We start from the raw sequence: 25,461 nt of genomic DNA on the forward strand, positions 1-25,461 counted from the left end.
TATGAGAGACAGCAAAAGAGACACAGATGTCTAGAACAGTCTTTTGGACTCTGTGGGAGAGGGAGAGGGTGGGATGATTTGGGAGAATGACATTGAAACATGTGTAATATCGTATATGAAAAGAATCGCCAGTCCAGGTTCAATGCATGATACAGGATGCTTGGGGCTGGTGCACTGGGATGACCCAGAGGGATGGTACGGGGAGGAAGGTGGGAGGGAGGTTCAGGATGGGGAGCACGTGTACACCCGTGGCAGATTCATGTTGATGTATGGCAAAACCAATACAATATGGTAAACTAATTAGCCTCCAATTAAAATAAATAAATTTATATTAAAAAAATAAGGCTAAGTGTTAAAGATATTTCTCAAATGAGTTGTCACTATGTTGTAATTTAGTACACAAATGATCCAAACGGTAATACATTACATAAAAAGTAAATTTTCATTAGAAATGTGTTTCTTAAGAACTAGGTTTAGTTTTTCATACATCCATTGCCACAAAAAATGGAATTTAAGAATCAGTTCTGTTCTCTTTTTCATTTTAATAGAAGCAAGCACTGGGAAACTTGCCCACATTATGAGGTAGCTAGAACCAGAAGGAGTTTTGCTACTGGACTGTCACTTCTTTCAACGACTCCTCTGAGTTATATGCCAAGGGTCACAGCAATATTCTCCCAGACTCATTTTTCATGATCAGCAGGTGTCAAATCAAATAACTTCTTCCTCAATACAACCGAAAGTAAAGAATTAGAAACCAGCTATCTTGCAACAGTCATTTGCTTTTTCATTTTTTGAAAAGTATAGAAAAAATGTTTTCCCAAGACTTATCAAATGCTAGCAGGTATAGCTTTTATTCATTCACTTAGCACTGCCTTGCTTAAGTCAATATACTAAAAAAGGTTTAGGAAAATAGAAATAGTGGTCATCTTAAAATATTTTTACTAATGTAATAATTTCTAATGACACAATTTCAAGTCATTATGTCCCTTTTGTGTTTGAGCCAAAGCTTTGGACCCATATATTGAGTTCAACTATTTATGCTAAGGTAAAAGTAAGGTAAGTCACTTCAGTCGTGTCCGACTCTGCACGACCCCATAGACGGCAGCCCACCAGGCTCCCCCGTCCCTGGGATTCTCCAGGCAAGAACACTGGAGTGGGTTGCCATTTCCTTCTCCAATGCATGAAAGTGAAAAATGAAAGTGAAGTTGGTCAGTCGTGTCCGACTCTTCACAACCCCATGGACTACAGCCTACCAGGCTCCTCCATCCATGGGATTTTCCAGGCAAGAGTACTGGAGTGGGGTGCCATTGCCTTCTCCGATTTATGCTAAGTAACAGTCAAATAAATGTGCTATTTCTGTTTTAATTTGTAATAATGGAGAGTAAAGGACAGCAAAAATTATTTTTTTTATGAGACAACATGTATGATCAAAACTAATAGTATTCCTTCAATATGTGTGTATGTTATCAAACTCTGGTGTTCAGTTTTTGGGAAAAAAAATTAGCTTCACAGTTAAAATTCAGAAATAATTTATTAAACCTTGTTCTCAAATTTTTCCTGGCCATTTAATGACAGAGAAAGGTATATACGGCTTAAAAATAAAACTAACCAGTTTAGCAACTAACATATAACTTGGTATTTTCAATAATAGTAACAGAAAATATTAAATATTTAATAAGATGAAGCAAGCAATAAGTATAATCAGGTGGTGATTTGATAATATAGATGTTAAGTACTCTATTGACTAACTTATAATAATATGAAATAAATCACACAAGTTTTACCCACATATTTGTTTCAAATATATATATAATTTGGTAATACCAGAAAAGACTAGAAGAATCAGCATCACTAACTGCTTCCACTGGTTAAATGTAGACTATTTTCTCACAAGGCATAGAGTGAGTATGAAAATAAGTGAAAGGAGCTACTTTAGTTAAACATTTGAAAATAGCCATTTTTTAGCATTTAGTATATTTTTCATGCTCTGTTGGCTTCTCTCTTCTAGAAACTTCCTTCAAAAGGGACTCATTCTTCATTTGTGTAACTGAATCACTTTTATGTACCTCTGAAACTAACACAACATTGTAAATCCACTATACTCTAAAATAAAATTTAGACTTAAAAAAATAAAATTAAAAAATAAATTTAAATTTTTTGAAAATGGAATTTATTCTTTGACAATCGTCTGGGATTGGAAAAAGCATGAGCGATCATTAAACGAATTTTGCCCTCACTCCAGCTTGCCCACTCTGCAACATATTAGAATTGAAACATAACAAAATGGGTCAAAATACCCTCTTCTAACACTACGATTTACCTTCAAGAGAAATATGTCTAAGATACAAAACCAGAACACAGGTTTATGGGTTTTAATTAATCATTAAAGGAGGTTCCTGGAATTGTTTCAAATAATCCCTTTATTTGGTGCCTTTGAGGTTACATCTAGGGCAGTAAGCACATCAATGGGGAGATTCTGAAAGGGTGTGAAGTACTGTTTTCCTGTAGAAAGCGTGGCAGGTGACTGTGGGACAGGAGAAAGAACTGGAAGCTGCTGAGAGGATGATTCAATCACTGTTTTTTTTTAATATAAATGTATTTATTTTAATTGGATGCTAATAACTTTACAATATTGCATTGGTTTTGCCATACATCAACATGAATCTGCCACAGGTATACACATGTTCCCCATCCTGAACCCCCCTCCCTCCTCCCTCCCCGTACCATCCCTCTGGGTCGTCCCAGTGCACCAGCCCCAAGCATCCAATATCGTGCATCCAACCTGGACTGGTAATTTGTTTCATATATGATATTATACATGTTTCAATGCCATTCTCCCAAATCATCCCACCCTCTCCCTCTCCCACAGAGTCCAAAAGACTGTTCTAGACATCTGTGTATCTTTTGCTATCTCGCATACAGGGTTATCATTACCATCTTTCTAAATTCCATATATAAATTTCAGAGAAAATACACATGAAGCTTAAGGATCTGAAAATTGATTCCTAAGCAAAAGAACTTAGCTCTAGTTGAGGAAAGAATAGTAATTTTCAATATATAACATATTTTGTATTGAGGCTCTGACTGCTTCTGGTGAATTAATGTATCTTTAAAAAGTTGTTACCTCTAGTTGCTTTTCTAAAATATAATTTTTTATATTTTGGCCATGCTTTTGGCATGCAGGATCTTAGTTCCCCAATCAGGGACAGAACCTGGGCCTCTTGCCTTGGAAACACGCAGTCTTAACCACTAGGCTGGCAGGGAAGTCCCTCTAAAATATAATTTAGATAACTGATGACCAAAACTAATTTAAGTATCTTCTCATTCTCAGTTGGAAAGAGAAATGATATAAATTGTCCTGAACCATACATATCCAAGTGGGAAGACCTTGTAATGTGAGATGTAATTTTAAACATGCTTCCCTTCCTAGGAACACTTTATATATTCTAATTGATATCTTTACTTTGGGATATGTAAGTCATCCGGACTTTTCACAATTAGACCGAACACACTTAGGTTATGTTCACACTCCCACAAAAGAAACTCTCCATGGGCAAGTTGAGTAGAGGATTAGTGGAAAGAGATTCCCTCCCCATGGCATCAAACCTCTTGGAAAGTCCTCCAATAACTCCAGTTTGAAGACTCTCTAAGATACCGCTCAGAGAACACATCCAGTGTCCATTAAAAGTGGTTCTGAAACAAAGTGAAGCCAGCTGTTCATCTTCACAATACCTTCCCACACTCTTGTGTCCCCTATTCAGTCTGTCCCCAAAGGCCTGTCCCTGCTCTCAACATACCTGGGATTCCCATCCTGCCCAGGTAAAGAAGTCTCCTTAAAAGCTGCTGGTGGCCCACCCCAGCACCCCGCCCATAACCCCATGCCTTTAAGACTCATTTTAGACCCCACTCATCTAGCTTTCCTTCCTACGTGGAACTGTACCCTGCTCTATCCCACATATACATTTACTATAATGTTTGTAATATTTTATTGATTTTGTTTACACATCTGTTCACCATTTTGAAGTTAATGTTTTATCCCTTTATGTATCCTCAGTTCCTAAAATATTGTGAAAGTGGAATAAACATCAATTGAATGAGTGAACTTGAGACTCACTCACTGTGTCTCTGTTCACGACAGCCTCTTGTTTCAGCCCTGCCCAGCCTTAGCCTGACTCAGGTCTGACGTTTGTTGTTGTTCAATCGCTCAGTCATGTCCAACTCTCTGCAACCCCATGGACTGCAGCACACCAGGCTTCCTTGTCTTTCACCATCTCCCAGAGCTTGCTCAAACTCACGTCCATTGAGTCACTGATGCCATCCAACCACCTCATCCTCTGTTGTCCCCTTGTCCTTCGGCCCCCAGTCTGTCAGGCCTGACATACGTAACCAAAATTTGGCCATAGCAAAGCTCTTTAAATCCTGTCAGGACATTGTATGCTAGCCAAGCCACTGATAGCTATTCTCAACCCTGACTACACGTTAGGATCACTTAGGGAGATTTTTTTTTAAATGATGATGGGGAGGGAGGTGGGAGGGACGTTCAGGATGGGAACACACGTACACCAGTGGCGGATTCATATCAATGTATGGCAAAACCACTACAATAATTAGCCTCCAATTAAAATAAATAAATTTATATTAAAAAAATAAAATAAATGCTGTTGATGCCCAGGCCTCCACCTAGACTACTAAATAAGAAGCTCTCTCGAGAGTGGGGCCTAGGCCTCAGCATTTTTAAAGCTACCCAGATGATTCTACTGGGCAGCTGAGATTGAGAACTGCTCTCCTGTGACCTGCAGATCTGCAGCCCAAGGAGCACTGGACTTACACTACCTTCAGATGTGGAAGAATTCTCAGTTCAACCCCAAATTCTTTTCCTAATCTTCCCTCCAGGTGTGAGCTCCCAAACCTTTTTCTCCAAGCTCCATGAACATCCACCTGGAAGTGAGCCCAGCACTCAAGCCCACCCAAGATACCATATGTCTAAACATTTAAAAGATATAAATCAAGCTAAAAACTGTTAAATACTGTCTGTCCTTTCCTCCTTCCTTGACAAATATAATTTTCATAACATCAAAACTGAAAAATGTGTGCAAAGCTATGGTTTGTGCCAAGCTAAAAGTTGGCAAAATATCAAAGATAAGTCATTGCACATGTCTGTTTGCATGCCTTGATGAGCTGATGATGTTTAGGTGGGTAATATAAAAAAAATACACTATAAATAACTATTATAAGTTTATTCCATAAAATCTCTATGTTTTGTCCTTTAAGCAAATCACTAATTGTGTTGCTATAATCAAATGTTTTATAGTCATAACAAATTTGGCAACTTTAATTTGGAGAAACACTCTGCTAAGGATTTGCAAATAAATTTCTTAGACTGTAAATGAATCATGAATTGTACAGATCAAGCTCAAACAACAGTAATGTGGTCAAATATGATAAATTAGTGTTGTCATTGGAAATACTAAATATTTTCATTTCATTAAACAAATTGCTATCACTAATATAGTCATTTTAGGTTTCTCTTACAATATCTAGAAAATAGGATTTCATGCTGCTGCTGCTGCTAAGTTGTGTTAGTCATGTCCGACTCTGTGCGACCCCAGAGACCGCAGCCCATCAGGCTCCCCGGTCCCTGGGATTCTCCAGGCAAGAACACTGGAGTGGGTTGCCATTTCCTTCTCCAATGCATGAAAGTGAAAAGTGAAAGGGAAGTTGCTCAGTTGTGTCCGACTCTTCATGACCCCATGGACCAGACTCGTCCATCCATGGGATTTTTCCAGGCAAGAGTATTGGAGTGGGTTGCCACTGCCTTCTCCAGGATTTCATAAGTTCTACTTTTTTTAATTTTTCTGGCCTGGGTTATTATAAAGAAAACTGAAAATAGCAATATGTTGGTTTAATTGTTCAAATACAGCTCTGATCAAGATAATACCTTAAATTACAGTGGCTGGAAAATAGCCTATGGAAACAAGTTTCCAGATTGTATTTTAAACGAATCTTCTCCTTCATGCAGATGTTTTTGTTTTCATTGTTTGAATTCACTTATATTTTACTGGAATCATACTTCTGTTTTGCAACAGGGATTCTAATGAAACACTGTTAAAGCAACTAGATTTAATTTAGACAAGATATGAACTACATTAGTAGAATTAAGCAGAACAACATAAGATCCTCAAACAAAGAGCAAATCTTGGTCTTCATTGGGGAAGTTAAATTAATGTTGAATCTTCAGTTATTTGTTATGAACTTTCATTTGCTGTAAATAGTGTTATCAAAGATTTACAGAAACAAAAACAAAGCCCTAAACCATTTAAAGTTTGGTTATTCCACTTTTAAAGGAATTCTAAAGAAGCATTTAAAGAAAAGCGTTTTTCCCCCAAAAAGCTGCATGAAAAAATATGAAATAAAATGAAAAGACAACCTACAGAAAATGGGAGAAAATATTTGCAAATGATGCAATTGACAATGGCTTAATTTCCAAAATATTCAAACAGTTCATACAACTCAACAACAAAAAATAAATAAACAATCCAATCAAAAAAATAAAAAAGTAGAAGCCCTAAATAGACATTTCTCTGAAGAAGACATACAGATGGCCAATAGGCACATGAAAAAGATGCTCAACATTGCTTATTATAAGAGAAATGCAAATCAAAACCTCAGTGAGGGACCACCTCACACCAGTCAGAATGGCCGTCATTTAAAAGTCTACAAATAAATGATGGAGAGAGTGTGCAGAAGAGGGAAGTCTCCTCTACTGTTGGTGGGAATGTAAACTGATGCAGTCACTGTGGAAAACAGTATGTTGCTGCTGCTGCTGCTGGTTCCTTAAAAAACTAAAAATAGTTTCCATATGATCTAGCAATTCTATTCCTGAGTATATATCCAGAGAAAATATAATTTGAAAAGATACAGTACCCTAATGTTTATAGCAGCACAATTTACAATAGCCAAGACATGGGAGCAACCTGAATGTCTGTAGACAGATGAATGGATAAAGAAGATGTGGTGTGTATATATACACAGTGGAACACTACTCAGCCATAAAAAAGAATGAAATAATTGCAGCAATGTGGATGAATCTAGAGATTATCTTACTAAGTGAAATAAGTCAGAAAAAAAAACAACAGATACCATATATCACTTACACGTGGAATCCAAAATACAACACAAATGGACTTATTTACAAAACAGTAACACAGTCACCGAGAAAAAATTTGTGATGGAAAGGGGGTAGGGGAAGAGATAAATTAGGAGTTTGGGATTCGCAGATAAAAATTACTATATATAAAATAGGTAAGCAAGATTCTTTTTTAATCTCTTTCATGTTTGATCATTCTAGTAGAAAAAATTTAAATCATTTATATAAAACTCAAACAACTTTCCACTGTTTTCTGTAAAAACTGTGCTGTTACCACAAAAAGCAACATTTTTGTTTGGCTAAATATTGACACACAAATATTTTTCTTTTAAAAATATCATACCAATGTTCTGTGTTGGTATTTTCTTATCTTTGTTAAATACTATTAATTGTTTGCTGCTTAGTCACCATTTTTTCCCCTCAAACAATTGCTTGTGTGATTTTTTGTGTATGAACAAGTGATTTTCCTCTTCTGGCTATAAATACATCCTTTACCCAAAGCTAATTTTCAAGATTGATTGTAATTTGTACAGAATGAACAAAATATGATCTTAGAACTTTAGACATAAAAGCCAGTTTCTGCAATTTCTTTCTCCGTGTGAAAGAATGCTGGTATAAAATGAAATATTGAATTATCTTGCCATGTTCAGCCAAACAAAATTTACAGCCATTCATTTGAATGGGACTGTGTTTTGGGGAAATAGTCTCCTGTGGTGAGGAAGACCTGATAGGCTGTTTTCCAGAACCAGCCTCCCACAAGGGCAGTAAAGCCCCCACGATTTCCATTCATCATTCCCTTCCCATTGGGCTAATTCCATCAGTGTCTCCTAGGCAGTCACAGTCGCATCTAAGGCTTCTGAGCTATAAATCTCATATGAATAATTCTCTTTTCTTTAATAACTCCCCTTTACATTCCCATTGTTTTGATCACTGATTAAATCCTCAGTAGGTAAATAATTTGTAAGATTTGTGTATAAACTACATGGGATGGTCTAACAAAGCCCTGCTCACTTTTGTCGTTTCTGTACTTTTTAGGGATGTAAGCAGATCATGTCTTTGGCAATTTTCTGTTTCTTTTCAGTTTCTAAGTTTTACTCTCTTATTTTATATTTTTATCACAATCTTGACTGGTATTCATTCTACTCATTCTCAATGATAACAAGAGTAATATCAAATGTGATTCTATTCAAATTTGCCTCATTTGAGTAAATCTCATCAAAAATGTAAAAAAATGAAAAAGTAAAATTATATTCAGCTATATTTTAAATTTATTTTAATAATATTTTAATATTGATAATAACCATTAAAATTAATACTAAAATACAAATTATAATTTATGAATATAAAGTTTTAAATAATGATGACATTTTTATTTGATTTTCTGAGAATTTAATTTGATTATATTTAGCCTTTTTATAAAAAGAAAGCATTCTTTATTTTTAAAGTTCAATAAAGGATTATAATTCCAGCATTCAAAGTCTATCTGATTGATGCTCAGGTAAAGAATAAGACTTATGCCTCATATGTGTTATATCTAGATGTACATTTAGACAAAACTAAGAGTAATATGATTTGTTTAGGTTGCAAATGTTCCTCAGACACTGAATATTTGTCATTGTTGCAAATTTTAATATCAGGCTAATCCCTGAATATCTCTAGCACCAGAAACTGAAAATTAAAGAGAAGCAAGAAAATAGGTACTTGGTACTTCTGGGAAATGCTACTTTATAAAATAGCATTTATGCTGTCTGAGATGAATGTTTTCACAAGTTACTTGTTTCCCCACCAAAGGGCTTCTGCCACCAAAATCTTGCCTGCACTTGGAAGCAGTGGTCTTTTCTGATATTGGTGGTAGCACAGCCCCCAAACCCTCCTCCTATCAAAACACAGCCACCTTCCATTCTGAGGACATAGAGTGAAGGACAAATGGAGAAGCATTTGCTGCATCCTGAATGCTGATGGAGAGCAAAGTCTGGAGTTGCAGCTCACACTGTGCCAGAGTTCAGTGCCCCACCTGAGTGAGGCTTTCTGTGCAGGGCCCTCCTTCCTGGGCCCAGCAGTCTTGAGTTCCACCCAAGCCCCTGTCCTCACCTTCCCCAGGAGAAAGGCACTTTCTTACCTTGCTCCAGAGAGCCCTGGTTTCATCCCTCCTCACCCTAACACAGCCTTCTTCAAGACACCCTTTCTGAGAGTCTGTGGATCCCCCAGAAAACCATCCTATCCCCAGCCAGACTCTCTGCCCTGCTTTGCCTTGAGAACATTCACTCTTCAGTATCACTCAAGATATTATCATTTCACCAAGGTTCTGCATTTCCACCTAATGGCATCAGCCCAAGGAATACACACAGACTGACATACAGACAGGCTAACAGTGTGAGTACTCAACAAACCAGAGTTCTGGTTCTGTTTGTTTTAATGTTTGGAAGCAGTATAGCAGAGAGGTTAATTGCTGGAACCCTATAGTCCTGCCTCCTGGATGGGCCTTCCAGCTCTGACATTTAAATGCTGTAGGACCTGAAATCAGGTTACTTATCCTTTCTGAAGCTTAATTTTCTCCTCTGTAGTATGGGAATAATATTACCCATCTCACAGCATTGTTGGCCATTTATGAAATGACATATGGAAAATACTTGGCACATAGTAAGCACTGCAGTTAGTCTTTTCATTATTTGTTGAACATTTGGTTACATGTTTATTTTACATTAATATAAAACATTATAACTCCTTCTTGAAGATTAAGACAAAATATATATCACAGGTAATGCTCCAAACCAAAAAATTGAGTGTGTCGGGGGTGCTGAATATTAAAGCATTTTTAACTTGCAATAATAAAGTTAATCGTTTGTAACTAGCAAACATATCGGGCCAACTTGTCTCAGAATTATAACAACTGTAAAAGTCAGCATGAAGCAACCATCACTGCCTAGGCTCAGGGTTTAAAGTGACATGCAGGACTTCCCTGGTGGCTCAGCGGTAAAAAATCCACCTGCCAATGCAGGAGACACGAGTTCCATTCCTGGTCCAAGAAGATCCCACATGCTGTGGAACAACTAAACCTGTGCACCACAGTTATTGAGCCTGTGCCCTAGAGCCTGGGAACCGCAACTGCTGAGCCCACACATCCTAGAGCCGGAGCTTGGCAAGAAGAGAAGCCACTACAATGAGAAGCCTGTACGAAGAGTGGCCCCCAGCTCACCACAACTAGAGAAAAGCCTGCATAGCAATGAAGACCAGCACAGCCCAAAAAACCTTGGATAGAACTTCTAGACAACTTTCCTTTAAAAAATAAAATAAAAAAGTGCCAGGCAAAGAAAATATTACATTTGCCTATGTAGGAACCTGAGTGTGAAATTGTAATTTATAATAAGAAATAAATCTCTGGTCTTGGTCCTGGTTCCTGGTACAGAGCTCCTAAAACTCTTGGAATTTCCAAAGTGATAAGAGCAATAAAGGCGCGTCAATACTTAAAAGAAACCCCGTTCAACCACACCAGTTTCTGTTAATGAGGTGACTTTTCAAAAGCACCTCAGGTTGGTACTGGTTGCCATGGGAACCAACCTTGGGATTTGAGGATTTCACCTTTCAGTTCTACTACCCTGACCTCTGGGGAGGGAAAGAGGGGCTGGAGATTGAGTTTAATCACCAATAGTTAATGGTTTAATCAATTGTGCCTCCTAATGAAAGCTCTTGAGAAATTTGTATGCAGGTCAGGAAGCAACAGTTAGAACTGGACATGGAACAACAGACTGGTTCCAAATAGGAAAAGGAGTTCGTCAAGGCTGTATATTGTCACCCTGCTTATTTAACTTATATGCAGAGTACATCATGAGAAACACTGGACTGGAAGAAACACAAGCTGGAATCAAGATTGCCAGAAGAAATATCAATAACCTCAGATACGCAGATGACACCACCCTTATGGCAGAAAGTGAAGAGGAACTCAAAAGCCTCTTGATGAAAGTGAAAGTGGAGAGTGAAAAAGTTGGCTTAAAGCTCAACATTCAGAAAACAAGATCATGGCATCTGGTCCCACCACTTCATGGGAAATAGATGGGGAAATAGTGGAAACAGTGTCAGACTTTATTTTTCTGGGCTCCAAAATCACTACAGATGGTGACTGCAGCCATGAAATTAAAACATGCTTACTCCTTGGAAGGAAAGTTATGACCAACCTAGATAGCATATTCAAAAGCAGAGACATTACTTTGCCAACAAAGGTTTGTCTAGTCAAGGCTATGGTTTTTCCTGTGGTCATGTATGGATGTGAGAGTTGGACTGTGAAGAAGGCTGAGCACCGAAGAATTGATGCTTTTGACCTGTGGTGTTGGAGAAGACTCTTGAGAGTCCCTTGGACTGCAAGAAGATCCAACCAGTCCATTCTGAAGGAGATCAGCCCTGGGATTTCTTTGGAGGGAATGATGCTAAAGCTGAAACTCCAGTACTTTGGCCACCTCACGTGAAGAGTTGATTCATTGGAAAAGACCCTGATGCTGGGAGGGATTGGGGACAGGAGGAGAAGGGGACGACAGAGGATTAGATGGCTGGATGGCATCACTGACTCGATGGATGTGAGTCTGAGTGAACTCCGGGAGTTGGTGATGGACAGGGAGGCCTGGCGTGCTGCGATTCATGGGGTCGCAAAGAGTCAGACACGACTGAGCAACTGATCTGATCTGATCTGATCCGAATGAAAGCTCCATAAATACCAAGATAGGGTTCAGAGAGCTTCTGGGCAGGTGAACACATGGAGATTCAAGGACAGTGCCATGCTCAAGGGGCTTCTCAGGTGATACTAGTGGTAAAGAACATGCCTGCCAATGCAAGAGACATAAAAGACTCAGTTTCAATCCCTGCATCAGGAAGATCCCCTGGAGAAGGGCACAGCAACCCACCCCAAGTATTCTTGCCTGGAGAATCCCATGGACAGAAGAGCCTGGCAGGCTCATAGGGGACATGGAAGCTCTGTGTCCCTTTCCCTATACCTACTTTATGCATCTCTTCCATCTGGCTGTTCCTGAGTTATGTCCTTTTATAATCAATCAATAATCTAGTGAGTAAAATGGTTCTCTGAGTTCCGTGAGTTGTACTGACTAACTAATCAAACCCACAGAGAGGGTTGGTGGGACCTGCAAACTATAGCTGGTAGTTCAGAAGCACAGGTGACAACCTAGGCTTTCAATTAGCATCTGAAGGGGGTTGGGATGCAGTCTTGTGGAACTAAGCCCTCAACCTGTGGGTAGTGTAGCCAAAGCAATGGCACCCACTCCAGTACTCTTGCCTGGAAAATCCCATGGACGGAGGAGCCTGGAAGGCTACAGTCCATGGGGTCGCTGAGGGTCAGACACAACTGAGCAACTTCACTTTCACTTTTCACTTTCATGCATTGGAGAAGGAAATGGCAACCCACTCCAGTGATCTTGCCTGGAGAATCCCAGGGATGGGGGAGCCTGGTGGGCTGCCGTCTATGGGGTCACACAGAGTCGGACATGACTGAAGCGACTTAGCAGCAGCAGTGTAGCCAAGTAGATAGTGTCAGAAATGAGTTGAATTGTAGGACACACCACACACTGGGAATTGGGAGAACTATACTGAGTTAAGGGGCACTATTTCTGATGTGGTCCACCAATGTATAGATGCCCCTAAAGACTGATGCTCAAGATATCCAAGACCACCAGCCCCTCATTCTGCTCTAATACCTGGCTCCTCTCAGCCCCTGCCCTCTGAAGTCACTGCTCTTGACCTGGTAGGCTAGGGACATGGATCACCTTAGCAAGCTCCAATAGCCCATGGTCTTCTGGAACCCATCACTAAACCTCCACCCAAAGAAAGGCAATGCCAAAGAATGTTCAAACTACTGCACAATTCACTCATCTTACATGCTAGTAAAGCAGTGCTCAAAATTCTCCAAGCCAGGCTTCAGCAATACATGAATGGTGAACTTCCAGATGTTCAAGCTGGATTTAGAAAAGGCAGAGGAACCAGAGATCAAATTGCCAACATCTGCTGGATCATGGAAAAAGCAAGAGAGTTCCAGAAAAAATATCTACTTCTGCTTTATTGACTATGCCAAAGGCTTTGACTCTGTGGATCACAATAAACTGTGGAAAATTCTAAAGAGATGGGAATACCAGACCACCTGACCTGCCTCTTGAGAAACCTGTATGCAGGTCAGGAAGCAACAGTTAGAACTGGACGTGGAACAACAGACTGGTTCCAAATAGGAAAAGGAATACGTCAAGGCTGTATATTGTCACCCTGCTTATTTAACTTATATGCAGAGTACATCATGAGAAACGCTGGGCTGGAGGAAACACAAGCTGGAATCAAGATCGCCGGGAGAAATATCAATAACCTCAGATATGCAGGTGACACCACCCTTATGGCAGAAAGTGAAGAGGAACTAAAAAGCTTCTTGATGAAAGTGAAAGAGGAGAGTGAAAAAGTTGGCTTATAACTCAACATTCAGAAAACTAAGATCGTGGCATCTGGTCCCATCACTTCATGGCAAATAGATGGGGAAACAGTGGAAACAGTGGCTGACTTTATTTTTTTCAGGCTCACAAATCACTGCAGGTGGTGACTGCAGCCATGAAATTAAAAGACGCTTACTCCTTGGAAGGAAAGTTATGACCAACCTAGACAACATATTAAAAAGCAGAGACATTAGTTTGCCAACAAAGGTCTGTCTAGTCAAGGATATGGTTTTTCCAGTAGTAATGTATGGATGTGAGAGTTGGACTATAAATAAAGCTGAACTCCAAAGAATTGATGCTTTTGAACTGTGGTGCTGGAGAAGACTCTTGAGGGTCCCTTGGACTGCAAGGAGATCCAACCAGTCCATCCTAAAGGAGATCAGCCCTGGGTGTTCATTGGACGGACTGATGTTGAAGCTGAAACTCCAATACTTTGGCCACCTGATGTGAAGAACTGACTCATTTGAAAAGACCCTGATGCTGGGAAAGCTGGAAGGCAGGAGGAGAAGGGGACGACAGAGGATGAGATGGTTGGATGGCATCACCGACTCAATGGAGATGAGTTGGAGTAGACTCCGGGAGTTGGTGATAGACAGGGAGGCCTGGAGTGCTGTGGTCCGTGGGGTCGCAAAGAGTCAGACACGACTGAGCAACTGAACTGAACTGAAAACCTCCAGAACTACAGAAAGTCTGGGTTTGGTTCAGCTGATTGTTGTTTTTTCTAAGAATACATCCTTACAGGTCATTCATATTAAATATCTCATTCAGGAATACTCAAATGTGTCTCCAAGAAAAAAAAAATCTGTTCCCTCAGCAAGCCATGTGTCTCAGCACTGGGCTCTGTCTCCACAGGACACCAAATTGGTCAGAGGCATCTACTGAAACAAAACCCAGTCAAACCAGTTGTTTGGCATTATGCAAGGCAAGTACAAATAAACTAGAAAGCAGATGGTGGCCAAAAGAAGGGAAGACAGCACGCTTGCATAATCTGTGTGTCCTGGTCTGTGCCTGTGAGAGGCGTGAGGCAGCTTAAAAGCTCCAGGTAGTCTGACCAGTTTCCCCATCAAGGCGATGATGATTTGCCACCAGAGAAGTCCTTCAAAGTCTTTGGAGTGCTCCCACAGTAGGAAAAGACTCTCTCTGGGTGATTACCCAGGAAGTAACCATCAATATCTTCATCTTTATCCCAGATTTGGAGCCTAAAACAGTCTTTTGTTTTGATATTTTATGATATTAGAGACTTCTCAAAGGTGCTAATATGCAAACCCTGGACAGTCAGGAGTATCTCTCAGATGGTTTCCCTCACATCCAGCTAACCACTGAAAGGGAGCCCTAATGCACATGATCCAATTGTTCATTGGTGGCCTTTGACTTTTGTCTCTTCTCTCCTCCCTTTTTCCCCCAGTTAGTACCAGACATCACTCCTCCAAATGATATATATGATTGATAAATTTGCATGCTGTTTCTTTGCAAGAGAATTATGATTCTCCTTGTGATAAATGTAAAAAAAAAAAAAAAAAATTCGTACCAGGTATCAATATTTTCAGCAACTTACATTCTTGAATACTGCTTTTCTTAGTAGTTTTCATGTTCCAAGAGGCAATACTATTCTCCAATCATCAATTTAACTTACACTCAATTTACTCTTCCCAGGTTTACTTTAAAGGATTTCAAACAAGTGGCATAACATTTTGCCTGTTACTTTTTCTTTTTTAAAAAAAATTGTATCTAACTTGAATTTTGTCTTCTAAAGCTTCATATTCTGAACACACATCCAACTGCCTACAGTGAATATTACATATACTCCTCCTGTTGTTTTGGGGGGTCTCTATCATAAAGAAAATCTTAGTAAAAATGCAAAATAATACTTACTACCATGTTTAAATCTACTGATTTGGAACTGGCATGAAATTGTTATGCAAACACACTGCACAGATTGAGCCTCGATTTTCTCATATTGAAAGTGATTAGGTTCATTATAACTTAGAAACAGGCTCTAAGGTTCTTTCCTGCTCAAACTTCCACTTATTCTTTGTCACTCTCATGGGGCAAAGGCAGCAGGAATCTGCCAGAGACCAGAGACATCATTGAACCAAGAAAGGGAAGTGTGGCAACAAGGAAGCAGTCACAGATCCAGGTTGAGAATGATATCTGGTCCCAGGTGAGCACCAGGTGGGGAGAGATGCTATTCCCCTATCTGCTCCTCACAGCCGCAAATGGCACGTCAATGCACAATACACATACACACGCACACACGCACACAACAGCCTCCCGGTATACACCATAATCAAGACAGACACAACATACATGAGCACTGCATGCACACTCCACCCACCACACACACACCCCTCACAAACACCCACTCAAAGAGAACCCTCCTCCTCAGTTTCCATTTCTGAGTCTGGACTTGGAAACTGCTGAGGAGGCGGGGGTTGGGGGTGGCCAGTGAATAAGAAAACAGAAACAGGCTTTATATGGGGATCCCTCAGGAGCTCACGAGATGTCTTTTTAGGCCCGAGTGTGTGGGGTAAGAGCTGGAGTGACGCCTGGAGGTGGAATCCTCATGGAAGAAGCCGGTAGGAGAAGCAGAAACTAAGGGGGTGAGCCAAGGTTGGGGGTCGGTAGAGGATAGAGCAGCAATTAGTGCGCTCAGGACACCAGAGTGGGAAGGATCTACGTCTCAGCTCTGGGACACCCTTTACCTCACTCAGAGCCATCCTGGACCCGAAGGGAAGCTGCCGCCTGGACTGGTCAGAGCTTACCATGGCTGAGCGGATGGATGAGGGCTGAAGCCCACCCTGTGTGTGCAGGAGTAGAAGGGGTTCGCTCACCCCCAGCCACACAGCCAACCTCCCTTCTCTGCAGCAACAGCCACAAACATCCCACAAATGACCCATCTCAATGAGAGCTTTTTAACACTTGGGTTCTCAAACCTTAAGAAATTCTCCACCCTTCAATTTCTCCAAGTCAATCTCATTTGGGCATTTTATAGAAGGTCAGAAAGTTTTGCCACCTACATCAGAGACACGCAGCTTTGCTTCCCTCCTCTTCCTTTTGAAATGAAATCCAAGCCCCAGTGGTTTCACTGCCTGGGAGAAGGCTGTGCCACACACAACATCTGTAAGCAGTTAATTTTCCAAATGGGAGACGGTCACCACAGATGCAGACCTTTTAAAAATAAACACCAGAAAAATATTACTCCAGCAAAAATGCAAGCCTAGAATCCACGTGAGTGGGTGGGAGGGAGTTGGTGCTAGGACAGGATCCAGTCTGGGGAGATCAAAGCTGCACCCTAGCCTGCCCGGCTGTGCAAAAGCAAGGGAATTGGAACCACAGAACTTCAGTACAAAAAGGGATCTTTAGGGAGTACTACAGCCTCAGTATAGATGGGGAAATTAAGGTCTGGCACAGGAAGTGGGTGCTTAATCATGTTGGGACTGAAAACCAGACTGAGAGTTTCATGCTCTATAATAAGCATCATTTTTATTTGAATATTTCCAGCATTTCCTTTTTAGGAAAATAAAACTGCTCTGACTTTTATTATCAATACCTTTAACCCCTTCTTGGGCTTCCTGTGTAGCTCATCTGTAATTACACCTGTAATTCAGGAGACCCCGGTTTGATTCCTGGCTTGGTAAGTTCCCCTGGAGAAGGGATAGGCTACCCATTCCAGTATTCTTGAGCTTCCCTGGTGGTTCAAACAGTTACGAATCCGCCTGCAATGAGGGAGACCTGGGTTTGATCCCTGGGTTGGGAAGATCCCCTGGAGGAAGACATGGCAACTCACTCCAATATTCTTGTCTGGAGGATTCCATGGGCAGAGGAGTGTGGCGGGCTGCAGTCCATGGGGTCACAAGAGTTGAACACTTCTGAGTGACTAAGCACAGCAGAGCACAACTCCTTCTTGGGGCCCATCTGGGTTGGGAGAGGGGCCTCCTGTCCTGAGAATGGGCACATCCTCCCCTCCACACACACACCTCATTGTCCCTCCAGCTGCCCCGGTGAGAAGCCAGGACCCTACAGAGGCCAAGGTGAGGTGACGAGCTTCCCTCGGCAGCTGCTTCTTATCCACCTTATAGAATGAGGCAGCCACACTTGGGGATCTCGTGCCCTGAGACTGAAGAAAGTCAGATCATCATGACCAGCACGAGGTGGGAGCATCGGGGAAAGACAGGCTGGAGATCCAACTGTTCCCGCCTCCTACCAAAGCCATCCCTCTCCTCCCTCACAGGAATACGGCGCCTCTCCCGAGTGAAAACAAGGCACCAAGTCGGTCCCCACAGAGGAGAACTACCACAGAGCAGCATGCAGGACAGTGCAGCTGCTTAGGGTCGGAATGGAATGGAGGTAATCTGAGAGACAAATGGTACAATGAAAACTATATTGTTCCCGTCCAGGTGACCCCCACCCCCAACCCCTGCCCATAGTGCTATCTCGTCATACTATATCAGCTGTTGAAGACTTATTTTTAGTTTATTCATCTTATCCCTATAAGATGGTTTTCTGCAACGAGGTCTCAAAGGGCAAAAGCTGAGTTCAAAAACAAACAAACGAAAAAAGTGAAGGGAATAGATGAAAGGACTGAAGGAAAGAACTGTGGACAATGGGGGACTCCAAGCCACGGAGGTGGGGACAGAGGAGCGTCCAGACATGGTGGCCACCAGGGGGCACTGCTGCCCCATCCATGGCCCTGGGGGTAGGCGAGACTCACAGGGGTTTCTGGAAACACAGTGGGCTTCTGTCCCTCCCCCGCCCCACTTTAACTCCCAGACTTTACCTTAAAGCTTTGCGATCTCTCCTCCTGGGCCCCTGGGGTTGCCTCAGGCAACTCTGGAGGGACTCTTCCCTGTGAGCCTTTTCCTGAGAGGGGGCAACAGTAGCCTGGCCAGGGCATGTAACATGGGGATGATGGAGGCACTGGGCGGGGAGTGAAGAGGCTTCCTGGATTTGCACTCAGTTCTGTCCCCTTTGTTTGAGGCCAGGCCCCTGAGGGAGTGGGGGTAGGGAGCCACCTCTGCCTGTAGGGTAGAGACAAGCAGAGGACTTGGCAGGCCACAGGAATCCTCCTCTAGTGCTCTGAAGCTCTGTTTTCCCAACACATTCAGGAAAGGGGCACTCAGCCTGGCTCTCTCAGTCAAGTAGCAGACTCAGGGGGATCTGGACTGGTAAGCCACTGTGAACCCTAGGGGGTGGTGGTGGAGTGGGGGGACTCCCTGTGGCCAGCAGGGGCTGGGACTTGCTCTTAGGAGCAGAGAATCTGAGGCCAGGCAGTGCACGTTCCTAGGACCATTTGCAGTGACCCCTGTTCCCCTCTGTCTGGGGTCTGGCACTGTTGTCTACAATCAACGTTCACCCACATCTGGACAGACACCCTGACAAATTCTATTCCCTCCCCGGCTTCTCCATTTTCAGTTCTGCTCTTTAGACACCAAACGCTCCCATCTCTACAACCTTTCTCATATTACCTTTGCCAAGGTTGTGGCTTAGCAGATATTAGTTACACTGTAGGTCCATTGATTGGTTCTTGCAGATGACATTTGAGGGTCTGGCGCCCTTGAGACAAGAGGAGACACCAGCAGAGTCCAAGCACTGGGGGGACCCTGTGCTGTCCATCCCCAGTGGGACCCTAGGCAGTAGGCTGCTGGGGGAGATCCCCCAGCCTCAGGCTGAGTCTCAAGGAAGAGGGGGCAGGGTCTGGAATAGTAGACCAAACCATTTCGAATTTGGGAATGGCTGCTGATGCCATGGGGGATGGGGATGCGTAAGAAATTCTGGAAGTTGGGTGCTGTCCAGGCAGCCAGCCTGCCTCTGACACACCCAGTCCTCATTTGGATTTGAGCAAAGGAGAGTGGAGAGCAGGAGGAAGGCACCCAGGAGCCTGCGAGTTGTGCCTAAGCCTTTGGATCCCACATCTGAGGAACACGACTATCAGCTTTGAGCAGTGGTAGCACCGTCGCCTCTGAGGTTTAACCAAGGCACGATTGTTACTGATTGAAAACATGAGACCAAATTCCAGCCCCCTCCTCCCCACAGTGGCAGGCTGAGGCTCCACATCCATTTCCTGCCTTGGTCAGAATTGGCTGCAGAACAGGACGTGCCTGCTGATGGTGGCTCCAGCCGGGAGAGGCTGAGGAGGATAAAGACAGAGACGAATGGGGATGCCAAGGGGAATGAAGCATGGACCTAAAGAACTGATGCCCCTCCCGTCCCATCCGAGTCCTCCTGGAACCCCAGGCACATGCCAAGGGATAGTGCAGGAAGTCCCTGATGTAAGCCCACCTCGTGGTCACAATGCCATACTGCCATGATGCTGCGGGGACGGCCAGCTCCCCAGCCATCTTCCCCCCCACCCCCCAGGAAGGTGGGCTGTCCTTCCATAGCCATTTTCACCAGTCCTGTAGATGGTCAATCCAAGATACACAAGTTATTAGAGAGATCATAGCAAATGTCAGGTTTAACCAAAGCCCTCGTGCTTTGCAGTCAGGGTTCAGAGGAGTTAAGCAATCACACAGGGCTAGATCCAGTCTGCAAGTTTGACGTCTGAGTCCTAACTGAGTTCTCCTCCTCTGACCCCAGAATCTCCCAGAAGCTCTCTGCAAGAGATCAAGAAATCAGCAGCTCTGATCAAAGTACTAAAAAACTCAGCTTCCAGATTATGATAGGTGAGTTAGTCAGCGTGGGCGTTTGCAAACAAACGTAGCAACTCACCATCTCACTCAGCGTGGTCCTGAGGGCCTTGCCTCATGTAGAGCCACACGCCCACTGTCTCCCTCTCGATCCCCTCTGCTGGAAAATGAAGCCAACTTCCCTACCTCAGAGGGATGCCACCAGATTACCATCGTAAGACACAACACGCACTAATGTCTCACCAATCTGAAATCAGCTTGCAGTCAAGAACACAGAAGTAGAGTAGGCCCCCAATAGCCAGCGCAGAACCAAAGTCCAGGTGCCAAAGGTCATGTCCTGTGCTCACCGAACGTCCCCTCAAACGCATTCAGATCCTTGTAACTCTTGCTTCACAAACAGTTCTAACAAGCTGACCTCTCAAGTTTTCTTTTGTTTCGGTTTGGCTTTTATTATCATCATTACATTTTTTGATCCATGGAATATTAGAAGGAGCCAACAAATTAGAAGAAAGATTCTGGGCTGCTAGGGATAGGTAGATTGAAAATCACCAAAGTGATTGCACGAACACAGGGAAGCAAAACACACACTTGCTCCTGTAAGTCCTTATCTCATTTTTGGTCATTTTCAACCTCAAGAATGAGACTCCCCCTGCATTAGTGCTTCCTCTTTCAGACGCACTTACACACAACAGACAGATGCTCCCAGCCTCTCCACTGCCTTAGCAGATAAGATTATGACTGTAAATTAACATAAAGATTCTCCAGAGATGGTGCACAGAAACTGTGCGTGTAGGATATGGGAGGAATGTCTAAAACACTTGAGAAAAAACCGTTTCCAAGCTCCCATAAGCAGTTTGGAAGCTTCTATTTATCTACAAATAATCGACATGCTCCAGATAATCTTTCTTCCTTGTTTATTAAAGGAGGCCCTAAAAGCCCCCCCAGGTCTCTGTTGAATGATTGGATGAATGGATGGATGGGTGGTAAATAAATAAAGCTGGGGACAGGGCTGGAGTTATTTGAAAATAACAAATCACTTTGCTTTCAATATAGCCCAGTGCAGACTTTCCCTGATTCACACATTTCTCCCAATGAATCTGCACCAGTAAGACCAGACTGATTTCATGTTTCTATGTTTTGGATCATTTTTACTGCTTATATTCTAGGATGGCATTCAACATTCAGATGAAAAGTCACAAATCCATCTGTTCAGAAGTTTCTAAGTGTCTAGGTGACTAGCATCAGCAGATACAGGTGCTGTGTATCCATTCATTCAACAAATATTTATTACGTGTCTATGCCATGCCTGGCTTTCTGCTAGACCCTGAAAATCCCAACCTGAGTAAGACTGATTATTCAGTCAACTTCACAAAACCACATCAGCTTGAAGCAGGAGGAAGAAAGCAGCCATGTACATGACCTGCTCCATGGCTAGCCCTGTTTTAGACATCTTCATATGGTACCACTTTATGTTTCATGACCACCCTCAAAATTAGGTGGAGAAACTGCAACTCAGAGAGGTCGGGTAACTCGTTTAAGCCACACAGCCAGCAAGAGTCAGATTGAGAACTATAGCCCATTGCTCTGCACAGCCCAACGTAAGGGCCTCTAATGGGAGGCAGAGAGCAGACTGGACTGACTCTGTCACCCCCTGCTGCATCTCCATCAGGGACATGACCAACTCTTCTGAGCCTCGGTTTCTTCATCCATCTAATGGGACCACAATGCCTCCCTCAGAGGTCAGTTGTCAGAATGGAAGGAAATAGTACAGGTGGAGTGCCCTGGCTTTGGACCTCACAGCCATTGGGTAAATGAATGTTTATTACATGGGGGGGGGGGGGTACAGTCTCCAAACCCTCTTACCTCCCACTCCCAGACACCCTCTCTGCCAGTGACCATTGACAGTAAGCATCCCCAAATCCTTCCAGAACTGGGCAGCTCAGGACTACCTGAAGCACTCTATTCTAGGGTTGGAAGGCTACACTCACCTGTATCCCCATGAGCTCAGACCACACCAAGTTCTGGAGAAGACACAGGCCTCCCCAGGTGGTGACAATTTAGCTCTGGAGACAGGGTCTGTCCACAGGAAGTGTCGGAGAACTCCTAAGGCGCATCATTTTTGAAGAATGGAATTGGGAGGCCTGGAGGCTCTCTCTTCCTTCCTCAGCCTCAACTCCCTCCACCCCAAGAAGGAGCTGAGCTGACCCTCAGGCCATCCTTCCTAGACAGAGGTGGCCTGGATCCTAAGACTCACCAAACTGATTCTGGTTTTTCCATCTCCCTCTCTCTCCTGCTCAGTCACATTCGACACATCATCCTGTGCGACTCCTAAGTCAGCCAAGCATCTCCTGGCCTTATGAGAGACTAGTCACAGAAAGACAATGGGAGAGAGGTCCCATCACCCCAGACATCCTTTGGACATAGCCTTATTGGAATACATGGTGGAAGGACCTGGAATGCAAGAAAATAATAATAACAAAGTCTCCAGATTTCTTTGTATCACAGAACATTGAAGGGAATGCGGGCCTTAGAAATCGCCTGATCCAACTGCCCTGATTTTACTGATGAGGAATCTGGGCCCAGATGGAGTTAAGGGGCTCAGCTAAGAGCACCCAACTCTCTTTGACCACCAGCATCTTGGCACCTCTTTTGCATGCACTGTTCTCAGCTGTTCTTCCTGATGTAAATGCTTCCTTTCTCTCTTTTTTTTCCCTTTCCCTTTAAAAAAAAAAAAACTTTTTATTTTGTATTGAAGTACAGTCGGTTAACAAGCAATGTTGCAATAGTTTCAGATGAACAGCAAAGGGACACAGCCATAAGTATACATACATCCATTCTCCCCTAAACTCCCCTCACATCCAGGCTGCCACATAACATTGAACAGAGTTCCTTGTGCTATACAGTAGGTCCTTGTTGGTCATCCCTTTTAAATATACCTGTGTGTACATGTCCATCCCAAACGCCCTAATCCCTTCCCCCCAACCTTCCCCATAGCAACCACAAGTTTGTTCTCTAAGTCTGTGAGTCTCTTTCTGTTTTGTAAGTTCCTTTGTATCATTTCTTTTTAGATTCCACATGTAAAGGATGTCATACAATATTTCTCCTTCTCTGTCTGACATTTCACTCAATATGACAATCTCTAGGTCCCTTATGTGTGGAGTCCTTTATATCGTATGACATCCCCTTCCCTTTGATTTTAAATCTTTCTTTCAAATGACATGTCCTGACTGTCATGTGATATGATCTTGAAAAACAGTATATGTGGAGGTCCTAGTTTATTCGATGTTAATACTGTTGAAAGCTGGGAGAAGATATTTGCAAACAAAGCAATCAACAGGAGATTAATCTCCAAAATATACAAACAGCTCATGAAGCTCAATATCAATAAAACAGGGCTTCCCTGGTGACTACATGGTCAAAGAATCCACTTGTCAATGCAGAAGACATAGCTACGATCCCTGGTCCGGGAGCATCCCATGTGCCGCAGAGCAGCTAAGCCTGCGTGCCACAACTATTGAGCCTGTGCTCTTACAGCCCAGGAGCTGCAACTACTGAGCCCATGTGCTGCATCTGCTGAGGCCCAAGTGCCTAGAGCCTGTGCTCTGCAGCGAGAGAAGCCTCCACAGTGAGAAGCCCGAACACCATAACGAGACAGTAGCCCCCCACTCGCTGCAACTAGAGAAAAGCCAGTGCAGCAACAAAGACCCAGCACAGCCAAGATACATAAATAAAGTTTAATATCAATAAGCCCAATCAAAAACTGGTGCAAGATCTAAACAGACATTTCTCTAAAGAAGACATACAGATGGTTAAAAAGCACATGAAAAGACATTCAACATCACTAATTATTAGAGGAACGCAAACCAAAACTACAATGAGGTATCACCTCACAAGGGTCAGAATGGCCATCATCAAAACATCTACAAATAGTATATGCTGGAGAGGGTTTGAAGAAAAGGGAAACCTCCTGCATTGTTGGTGGGAATGCAAACTGGTACAGCCACTATGGTGAACACTATGGAGGGTCCATAAAAAAAAAAAAAAACAGAAAATAGAGCTACCATAGGATCCAGCAATCCCACTCCTGGGCATATATGTGGAGAAAAACATAATTTGAAATGATCAGATCAGATCAGTCGCTCAGTCATGTCCGACTCTTTGCGACCCCATGAATCACAGCACAATGATACATGCACCCAACTGTTCACTGCTGCACTATTTACAATAGCCAAGACATGGAAGCAACCTAAATGTCCATCAACAGAGGAATGGACACACACACACATATAATGGAATATTACTCACCCATAAAAACAACAAAGTAATCCCATTTGCAGAACATGGATGGACCTAGAGATTGTCATACTTAGTGAGATAAGTCAGAAAGATAAATATCACATGATATCACTTTTATGTGGAATCTTTAAAAAAAAAAAGCTATAAACAAACTTACTACAAGACAGAAATAGAGGCAAGCAGATTTACAGATGTAAAAAATAAACTTATGATTACTGGGGAGGGGAGGGATAAACTGGAAGATTGGGATTGACGCATATACACTATTATATATAGAATACATAACTAATAAAGACCTACTGTATATAGTCCAGGGAACTCTACTCAATGAAGCTCAAAAAGAGTGGGTATATATATGTGTGTGTGTGTGTGTATCTGTGCACATATATACATGTAAAACAGATTCATTTAATATATACATATATATAATAGATTCACCTTACTATATACCTGAAACTAACACAGCAGTGTAAATTATACCCCAATTTAAAAAAAAAAAATCTTGAAAGCAAATCAAATCCATTTTAAAATTTGTTTCATTTTCTTTCATTTTATTGAGGTATAATTGACATGGAACATTATATTAGTTTCAGTTGTACAACATAATGATTCAATATTTGTATATAGTGTGAAATGCTCATGACAATAAGTCTGTTAGTATTTGGCAACATATAGTTATAAAATGTTTTCTTGTGATGAGAACTTTTATGATTTATTGTCTTAGGAAATTTCAGACATGCAGGATGTATTATTAACTACAGTCACCATGCCATACATGACATCCCCGTGACTTATTTATTTTAAAACCTTTTATTTATTTTGTACCTTTGGACTTTCTTCATCCATTTCACCCACCCCTCTCCTGCCTCAAATCCATTTTTGAAACAAAGGAGCTTCTACTCTGCCCCAGCCCTGACAT

The 25,461-nt window shown here is 42.3% G+C and overlaps 1 pseudogene; it reads left to right on the forward strand.

Annotated features, from left to right (window-relative positions):
* The first annotated feature begins 19,550 nt into the window (after nucleotides 1-19,550).
* LOC139186026 (U4 spliceosomal RNA) lies at nucleotides 19,551-19,634 on the forward strand (annotated as a pseudogene).
* The last annotated feature ends 5,827 nt before the right edge of the window (nucleotides 19,635-25,461 follow it).

This window comes from Bos indicus, chromosome 11, assembly GCF_029378745.1.
Source record: "Bos indicus isolate NIAB-ARS_2022 breed Sahiwal x Tharparkar chromosome 11, NIAB-ARS_B.indTharparkar_mat_pri_1.0, whole genome shotgun sequence".
Taxonomy (NCBI): domain Eukaryota; kingdom Metazoa; phylum Chordata; class Mammalia; order Artiodactyla; family Bovidae; genus Bos; species Bos indicus.